We start from the raw sequence: 10,065 nt of genomic DNA, 5'->3' as shown, positions 1-10,065 counted from the left end.
AACGTTGTTGCATTTCTCCGATTGCAGGTCAGAAAATAATTGACACTTTTGTAAACGGACTGGCTCTAGCACTGAAATAAGGTCAATCAACCCCATTGGGGCAACGGCCATTGTTGATCATTGACATATGAACGAGTTAAGCATGATCGAGTTTGCAGAATCAATATTATTGGAGGCAGAACCACGCCCCTCTGAGTGTTTTGCAGTAGACTTGGGATCCCTTAGTCATAGGGTCCCCCACTGAAATAACTAATCTGATGGGGAATAGCCGATGATTGATAACTTGTCAGGAATAACAGGGGAAGAGGCATTGCAGGGAGGAGTTTTTATGCATCACACTCTTCAGGAAGTCGATGAGAGAATAAGACTCACCTCACTGACTGTTTCTGCAACTAATATGGTGGTCAGTACATTTGTTGAAAGGTATGATAATATTCGTGATGAGGTCAAGATTTTGTTATAAAAAATGAATACATTGTTCGTCATGGTAAAATGTAACATCTCCTTTAACATTGTAAGGTGCAACAAATATGACACAGATCTGTTTCTAAAGACATGGGCCCTCATTACAAGTCAGGCGGTGGACCATGGTGCTATTAGCACCATGGTCCATGCCGGATTCCGGCATGGTGTATGGCGGAATTACCGCCCCATCACAAGGTTGGCAGGGGCGGTAATTCCCCATTCCCATTTTGCCCCATAGGGCATAATGAGAGTGGGGAAGGCGCTAATTACGGCACCGTAAATTACGGTGCCGTAATTAGCTCTAAAGTCCCTTTACGGGTTGGATTTTTAACGCCTGCTAAAAGCAGGCGTTGAACACCAACCCGCAAAGGGACACTTGTAATCAGGCGTCAAGGGTTTAACGGCGTCAACGCTCTTTACTTCGCTGTTAACCCCTTAACGCCTGACTTGTAATGAGGGCCATGGTCTATAGTTTCCAAGGCTACACTATGATTGATCGATTTATATAACGCCTTCACTTTTAACCTCACCAGTCTTAATTCATTGTTCCATTGAAATGTCTCTAGAACTGATAGCAAATACATTGTGTCATGCAAGCAGGATGATATTTGGATCAGGTCTGGTTGTAGGATGGTATCAATATATCTTGAAAAACCTCTCAGTGCCCCACCCAATGGCGTTACCAATGGGTCGCCCTCCGGGTACCCTGTCAAAATGTTTATGGATTTTTGGAAAACAATAGATAGTAACAATAGATGGTGGGAAGCCTAGGACATTAAGCCGTCATCATCACTCACTAGACCTGTACATTCCCATTTGTTAGCCAATTCAGTTGCCTGAGCATTGATTGCCCTGCTTGAATTTGTTTTTAATCTTTCATAGCATCTTGGTTCGTTCATTCAGCCATTTGAATGTACTCCTCTCTAGCCATCACTACAATTGTCCTCCTTTATCAGCTTGTTTTATAACACTGTTTTCATCTTTGCTTAAAGTTTGTAATGCTTACCTTTGGCAGTGTTTAAAGTTGTCTGCTCTCCTGCCTCTCCTATGGTTATCTATCATATGATGTATGTCTCTTGTGACAGATTTTTGGAAAAGGTTGATGACATTCTCTAGTCCTTAACCTGGGGTTAATTTGGACTTCTCTCTGAGCCGCGGTCTGTGAGACATTTAGGATCACTAGTAAGATCTTTAAAGATGTACTGTTCATCTACAACAATCTCCTAATCTAATGACATTAGCAGTCAGGCATTGATAGTGTCTCACAATGTCATCTCACTGTCATCTAAAGATACTTCTTTTGGTGATTCCCTAAAATGTTTTGAATGAAAATAAAATGTCTTTAATTTCAATGTTCTGACAAACTTGAAAAGTTTGATCTGTATGTGTATCCAATTGTTCATGGCCGTGAGGGCAAAATACATCCCTTTGTTCAGAAAAGACTTCTTAGACTCGGATAGTACTTTTCTGGATAAATTGAGGACTAAATTGTGCAAAGTCTTGTTCTCTGTTCTTTCTTAGATAATAATCTGGTGATCCTTCTCCTGGGGTCTGTTTCTTCTACTTCTTTCCCTCCTTGCCTTCCTCTGACCCCCACCCCCTACATCCCTACTTGTTCTCGACTGGTCGGAATATTTTTGACCAAAGGGTCTTGAAACCTTATATGTTTGGTTTGAATTTTGATATCACCCATTCTTATTCTTTTGATCTGCTCTAAAAAAGTATTGTTCTTATTGGACTTATCAGTCCCGTCTGTAGCTGCCACACCACTGTCTGGTTCACTCTCAACATCAGAACTGCCTGGAGATGATTGGGGTTGTCTTGCTCTGAAAATTGTAAACTCTTTCGTCTCTATAATCTCTAGCATCCCTAAAAAAGAAAAATCACATTTTCTAATTTTGACCTTGTCCTGATGTACAGTTCTTACCTTTTTGAATAGTTTTTTTTTCGTTTGTGCCTGGCACAGCATTCATATCCTCTATTTCTTTTTTCAAAGTTTCTATTGATGGTACAACTCTCTTGTGCTCCCTGTTGGCATGTACATTCAATAATTCCATCATTATTATGGAGTTTTGGTATGAACATTGAGTCGGACAGACTATTGAGGAAGTTATTCTGGCCTGGCTCTGTGAATAGAATAAATAATGATGGCTGTAAAGCCGGTTTTATCCCTCCAACTAATGGTCTGCAGGGGAAAGAGTTGGGTCCACAGACTCACTTTGGGCCTTTTTTGGGAGGGAGTGTGGGGGCCAGGAAGTACTACGGAACACAGGGGGCAGAGCCAACAACCCTTTTAGGATTCTGAGGTGCGAAAGGAATACAGATGAGCGGGTGGGAGAGGGCAACCCGGTTCTCATAGCATCCAACCCTAACCCACTGCATCGCCCCAGGAGAATTACCTCATCCCGTAGAATTACAACACAATCCGGCTTGAGGCAGGGATGTGTATTAGCTCTATGCCTCTTTAACTTATGCGTATCAGATGTTGGAGAAAATCTGGCCCCCTCTGCGTTCATTTCTCCCACAATTGGTTATTTAAAAATACCTTGGATCCCTCACACCGACACCCCCTGTACTGGGTTACAGTGGCTATTGTCAGCCTTTTCAAGATAGGCAAAAGAGAATGGCCTTTTGTTAATTCCAGTGAAACAAGAATTCTTGATTTCTCAAAAGGTAAGAAGTGCTCCTTACACAAATGGTTTTTTGAAAATACCACCCTAACATGTACCCTAGTGTCACATATTTGGGTTTGCATATTCCGACACAGCCATCGCTGTTAAATATCCGCTCGGCCTTAGCCCAGAAGGCTGCATCTCTGTCCAATCAACCTTTGGACACTGACAGAAAGTTTGGTTGTTTTTCAGTAAAATGAGTGATTGATTTGTTTGAAGCCAATGTGGTCCCAAAGCTGATCTACGGGATGGATGTTTTGCCTAGGGCTATTCACGGTTGGCTGGATACAATTGAGGCTGCAATGTGGAGACGCGTGGCGAATGCACCTAGTGCAGATGCAATAGCAGCAATGTGTTTTGAACTGGGGATATTATCACTGAAGGCACAAGTTCACTGGCAACTTTTATCCCTGTTCCGTAAAATAGATACCTTGAGCAGGGAGTCTCTAAATGCTGAAATAAAAAGAAATGTATGACATGTATTTATTTATTTATTTATGTATTTATTGTGCCTAGACAGCAACATGTGTTTCAAGGCATGAAGAATAGCAAAAACGTTCCTACTAGGTCCTGTGTCATTCGGCTCGTGCAAGTGCAGTACAAGCAGTGCAGTGGAGTGGGGAGGAGGGATGAAGGGCTTGTCAGATCGGAATGCGCTAATGCTAAGGAGGGAAAGGAAGTGCAGGTCGGAGTGGAGAGTTCGCAAGTGCTGGGGGGAGGAGGAAAGGGGAGAGGAAGGCCCCTGTGAAAAACGGAGGCCAGGTGAACAAGTGCTAGGGGAATGCAGAGATTGCAGAGGAATGAAGATCCACATGCTAAGTGCAAGGATGGGGCGGGATGGGCTCAATAGGGGGGCAGGCCCAACTAGGCTAGTGCAGGGGGAGGGAGCCCGGTAGGGTGAGTGCAGGTTGGGGAGGGGATTAGGGGAGACCGAAGTGCTGGGGGAGACTGGGCGAGGAGGGCCTGGTCCCTGTATGAATCAGCAGGAACCAGGCAGCCCATCAAATGCGGCAGAGGGGAACATTAGCAGGGGAGGGGGAGAGAGAAGGGAGAAGAGAAAAGGAGGGTCTTGAAGCTTCCAGAACTTAAGGAGATCCGTCTACAGTCTGAGAAGGGCAAGGCCGCCATTTCAGAGGGAGGCTCCAGTGGAAGAGAGAGATCTACCCCACACTTTGGTTGGAAAAGCGTCTGATATGCAGAGAGCTGGAGCTAGAAGACCGAAAGGCTCTAGCAGGGAGGTATTTAGGGATAGAGAGTTGGATGTTGCAGGGTGCCGGCCCAAGAAAGCATAGTAGATGATGCAGAGGGTTTTCAACTTGATCCTTGCAGCAACCGGGAACTAGTGGAGAGATTTTAGGGCTGGAGAGACGTGGTCCCTGGTCTTCAGGCCAAGGATAAGCCTTGCAGTCCTATTCTGGATTAGTTGAAGGGGACAAAGGGAGGATGTAGGCAGATTTAGGAAGAGGTTGTTGCAGTTGTCCAGCCTAGAGAGGACCAGAGCTCTGGAGACATTGAGTTTCTGGGGGGAGGTGAGGAAAAGGAGAATATCTCTTGGGAGGTACAGCTGAAAGTGGGAATTCTTGGCAAGGTCCGTGATGTGAAGAGAGGAGAGAGAGGAGTCAAAGTTGACACCAATTTCTATTGCCTCACAAGAGGATGATGGGAGGGGGCCCATGGAGGGCAGCCAGAGAGAAGGAGATAAGGAGCGAGCTAGGGTCCCAATGAGAAGGATCTCAGTCTTACTGGAATTGTTAGCAGCACACCATGCCTGAATGGAAGTCAAACTGTCAGGAATGAGAGAGAAAGAAGAGGAGGCCATGGAAGGAAGCTTGGAGAGCTGTTTTTCATGGACTTACCACTGGGGAGAGCATTGAGATCTTATGGGGAGTCCAAAGTTCTGGAGAGGGAACAACACAGAGGATGTCAGTGACAGTCCGCCTGGAAGAAACATTTTATATAGGTGTCAGTGATGGGCAGACCTGGATTGGAGACCAGGAGATCTTTCTTGAACTTTTTCCTTCCAGACTTCAAACGAGAGATAGGATAGGTGATAGAGTAGCAGTTAGAGAAGATAGGGTAGATGGAAAGTACCATTGAGGGATAGAGCAGAGAGATGGCAGGGGGAGATGGAGAGGGAGGGAGAAATGGCACAATGCATGATGAACTTGCCAGGCGACCTAGCAGCAAGGCAGGTGCAGATGAATCAGGGACATGAGAACGGAAGTCTAGACCAGTGAAGAGAGTCCTCTGGCAGGCGGAGGGCAAGCTCAGCGAAAAGGCCAAGAGACTTGATCCTATGCCAGCCTTCCTTCACTAGCCACAGGAGACCTACTATTCGGAGACTTAGTTCTGCATTTGTTTTACTCGGAGCACAGCTGTAACACTAGAGTGCAGCTCGGGCTGCACCCAGAAGAGGCGGTGGAGCACCTAGAGCTGGGAGCACTTTACTGTATTGGGGGAGGAAGTCCAGAATTCTGGATACAGGGAGCGCGCCTAAACTTCAAGCACACCAGCGATGTAAAACATTTAGATTCAAGTTCCTAGATAGAGTGAAAACAGCCTATATTTCTAAACAAAGCAGTAATGTAAGACACCAAGATTCGAGTATCCTGGATAGAGGAAAAAAAAACTAAATTTCAAAAACAGCAGCAATGCAAAACACCAGCATTTGAATATCGTGGATGAAGGGAAAAAGCCTAAATTTCAAAACACAACAGCAATGCAAGACACCAAGATTCAAGTGTCCTGGAAAGAGGAAAAAAAACTAAATTTCACACACAGAAGCAATGCAAGACACCAAGATTTGAGTATCCTGGATAGAGGGAAAAAGCCTAAATTTAAAAACACAACAGCAATGCAAAACTCCAAGATTCGAGGTTCCTATATAGAGGTAAACAAAGCCTACATTTCAAACACAGCAACAATGCAAAAACACCAAGATTGAGTTTACTGGATAGAGGGAAACGCCTAAATTTCAAGCACAACAGCAAATGAAAAACACCCAGATTCGAGGTTCCTAGATAGAGGGAAAAAAGCCTAAATTTCAAACACAGCAGCAATGCAAGACACCAAGATTTGAGTACCCTGGATACAGGGAAAAGTCTAAATTGCAAAACACAACAACAATGCAAAACACCCATATTCGAGGTTCCTAGATAGAGAGGAAAAGCCTGGTATGGCTAACTAAGACAATTTGCCTAAATGCCAGATATGGATAACAAACAATTGAGGGTGACGTGCAGCAGACTACAAGCATTGCAAAAGGGGAGCAATAAGAGAGGAGGGACAGTTTAATAGGGAAGAATAATGGCAGTTTCCACTGCCTGCACCTTGCTTACCTTGTCAGTCGCTTCTGGTTGACAGCTGCCCTGGAGACTCCACCGGCAAACACTGGCAAACATAATCTGGAGCTGCTACTGCAGGAGCTGCCATTTGCCTCGGGCCCCTTAGCCACAGGTGCTGCAATGGGCTGTGGGGCTGCCCTGAGGGCGTCAGTTAAATTGGGCCTAGGGCCCAATCAGGTGTCGGGATAGGGAGGGGTAGGGAGCAGGGAGAACAGGAAGAGGGCTCAGTGGTAAAAGGCTGCCCTGCACACACGACGCAAGGTACCAAGATGTTTAAATTTAAAATATGTTAAATACAACAGTAAAGCACCAAAAAAGGACCTACAGCTTGGGAGATTGCAGGTACTTACCGATGTGCTCCGGCAGCGGGATGGAAATGCTGTGTCGAGCACTGATCCAGAATATGAGCAGTAATCAGCAAGAGGTAACTTATGAATAGGAACAGAAGAATAAGGTGGGAAAGAATGCTTTCTATGGTTCAAGGAAACACAATGATGAATGAAATGCAGTACAGAAAATAACTTGATATGGCTTCAACAAAAGACAATGTAATCACTTTTCCCCTGGTGGCAATTCACCCCCCCCCATATATGCAATGCAAGGAGATGGAAGTAACACACACAGTCTTCGGGAATACAATCAAATACAATACGGAATTCAGTCCCCCCCCCCCCAGCAAGCTTAGAGGAAACAGGCAGAAGTTTGAAACACAGGCCCAAAATGCTTTTAAATGTGATGGCAATGGATGGGAAAATGTGCTAACTGATTTTAATTCCCTCTAGAGATTCAGGGTGAGTGAGAGATACTTGTTTGTATTAGTTCAAGCTCACTTTAGCAATGCTCTATGAATTATTACCAGGTTGCAAACAGATTTTTAACAAAGGAAAGAATGGGGCTGCTATTTTGACAAGTGGAGAAATTGAGCCAAAATCGCAAATCGCGGTAAATTTCGCGAGTGCGTAAATCGCGATTGCAGAAAAAGTATAGGGAGTAGGAAGTCGGTTCTAGGTTCGTTGGAAAGCCTAGAATCACAGCTTTAAAAAGTTAAACCACGAGATATGGACGATTTAATAAAGGTAGTTTTTCGGATTTAAAGTAAACTCAAAATGACAGGTGGCAGCTGCAGCTGCAGAATTAACAGGTGACAGTTGTGCAGCTTTAAAAATGACAGATGACACGATTTCTAGGAGGCAGTTCTACTTAGGTTAAAATAGCTTGAATTAGATTATTTTAACTAAGAGAATGGTTCTGCACAGTTCTGCTAGGTACTCACAATATAAATTTGAACTAGGCCTCGTCACGGATCTGGTCAACACGTCCGGCGGCGGTTCTGTCTGCTCGGCGGGTCAATCAGGCACCAGTTCTGCTCACAGCGATCCGGATCTCTGGTTCTGCTCAGAGGTCTGGATCAGCTCTGCTCTGCCGGTCCAGCCTCTCTGGATACAGCAGCCTCTGGTTCTGGATACTGCTCTGCTTTCCGGTCCGGATCAAGTGGATTCTGGATGTAACTGGATGTAACACTGCTTTTTGGGTACGGGCAAAAGTTCTTGGCCAAAGAATTCAGAAAGCTCGCCCGGCTGTGGAATAGTTTGCAAATGATTTTAAGGATGCTGAGGCCTGCTGAGAAGAGTTCTCAGTTTGTGGGTTTAGGCCCTTGATTTAAGTTCTGAAGTAAATTTCTGGTCTCTGAAGATTTATGGATGTGAAGTCTGGAGTCTCCCGGCAGAGCGTCCCGCAGAAAATGGAATTGAATGTCTCTACCTGTCCCAGCAGTCTCTTTTTATGTGTTTTGAAAATGGGTGTGTGCCTGGGCCTAGCTGAGCCTGCCCCTCTCTACTTGTCATTGGCCCAATTCTCCCCTATCCCATGATTGGGGGAAGGAAAATGGATTGTCATCATGATGAGGTCTGTTTATGGGTCAGAGTATCCTCCCCTGGTCAATTTGCCCACAAATCTATATTTGATTCAAATACATATTTCCCAGATACACAATTTTTTGAAATTACATGTACACATTATATATTCCTTATGGTCCATGCTTGTCCGCCTCTGATCTTCCTGGGGGCTTACATTCAAAAATGACAACATTTTGCGCTTTTTGAATGGTTTACCAATATCGGACATTTACCAAAAATTACACCCATGTGCGCAAGGAGTATGGACATTAATTGATGAAGTGTCAGATTTTTAACATGCAGGCATTTGGAGTGAGACCCTATTTTCCGTTAGTAACCCCCCAGAATACACCACAGGGTCCTAACGCCTCTTAAAACGTGCACAGAAAAATCACAAGAATAAGATATTACTTATATAATTTTGACCAGTCCGCACTATGAGTTATCTATCTTTTTAACTTATGCCCTGGTCAAAAAGGGGTGTGGCTTCCCACATCACATGGTGGAAGAACTGGTTTATCCACTTCCCCCAAGCTCAGCTGGCTCTCACAGGCACTTCTCCTCCCAGTTTCCCCCAAGAGGAAGCCACTTTACGGCCCCCCCAATATAACATTTGCCTGAGCCAAAGAAGGCCCATTGTTCAGTTCCCTGTAGTCCCCAGCTGCCACTCCCCTTTCAATCAACATGGCCATGTGACCTCCCTTTTGTGGGGCAGCAGAATGCAGCCAGGCCTGGGAACACAGCTGTTGATCCAGTTTCAACTCCTGTCGGGGGTAGTTGTCAGGCAGAATCCAGTTTCATTAAGCCAGGTTTCAGCTAAATGTCACTTTTTGTTCCCAGTTTTCTACATTCAAAAATGTTTACACATGCAGCTAGAGTGCTGATTCTAAGTTCAAAACTATGACATTTCAACAGTTACAAACTATGTGACACTCAAAAGTAGGTCCCTCATTTAATTTAAACATTTTGATTTTAGTGGTTTTCAGTTCAATTTAACTGAAGCTGCTGACCTCCACGGTTCAGCCAGTTTTGTTATGAACATTGTTTTGGGCTCTTTTTCTTTCCAGATTGTGTATGCACACAACACTTCATTCTGCCAAATGTCTGCTGGTGTTCAGTGAGATTTTTGAATATCCTGCAATGTTTGACATAAGTATTTTTAGCTTGCATTCAGAGAACCCAAGGTGATTTCAAAGGGCTTTTTAAGCTAACAGGCACTGCTGTTTTTCCTTTGGCACACTTTCCACTCATGGCACCCCTGGCCCATCACGCTCGCACTGGTGGGTGGAAGGTTAGGCGACCATTTTGGTGTGCGCACAAACTGCGCGGTTCTCCTAGATTCTGGTGCACATGTGGGCTTTTTGGCCATCTTCGATTTTCTAAGCCCACAGCACCAAATGTTGCAGCTTAATGACTCAAACGTGGATGAACACACCTGACATGACCTCACCCAGATGCAGTGACACAAAAGGAATGGCCACACCTCAGAGAAGACCAGAGCCGGTTGCACAGGATGCACACACCCCACGTTGTGTCCGCAAACCAGAGCCTGACGTTGATACACCATCATATGGTACCCCAGAAGATAGGCACTCAAACCGCAGCAGCCCCATCCAAGATGCCAACATGGCCCCCTACAACTCCACTTCCAAGCACATCGATGCCATCAGCGTAGCCATACGGGATGCC

The sequence above is a fragment of the Ambystoma mexicanum genome, chromosome 7q, assembly GCF_040938575.1.
Source record: "Ambystoma mexicanum isolate Mex_15411 chromosome 7q, UKY_AmexF1_1, whole genome shotgun sequence".
Classification (NCBI taxonomy): Eukaryota; Metazoa; Chordata; class Amphibia; order Caudata; family Ambystomatidae; genus Ambystoma; species Ambystoma mexicanum.
Note: the sequence above shows the minus strand (reverse complement) of the source record.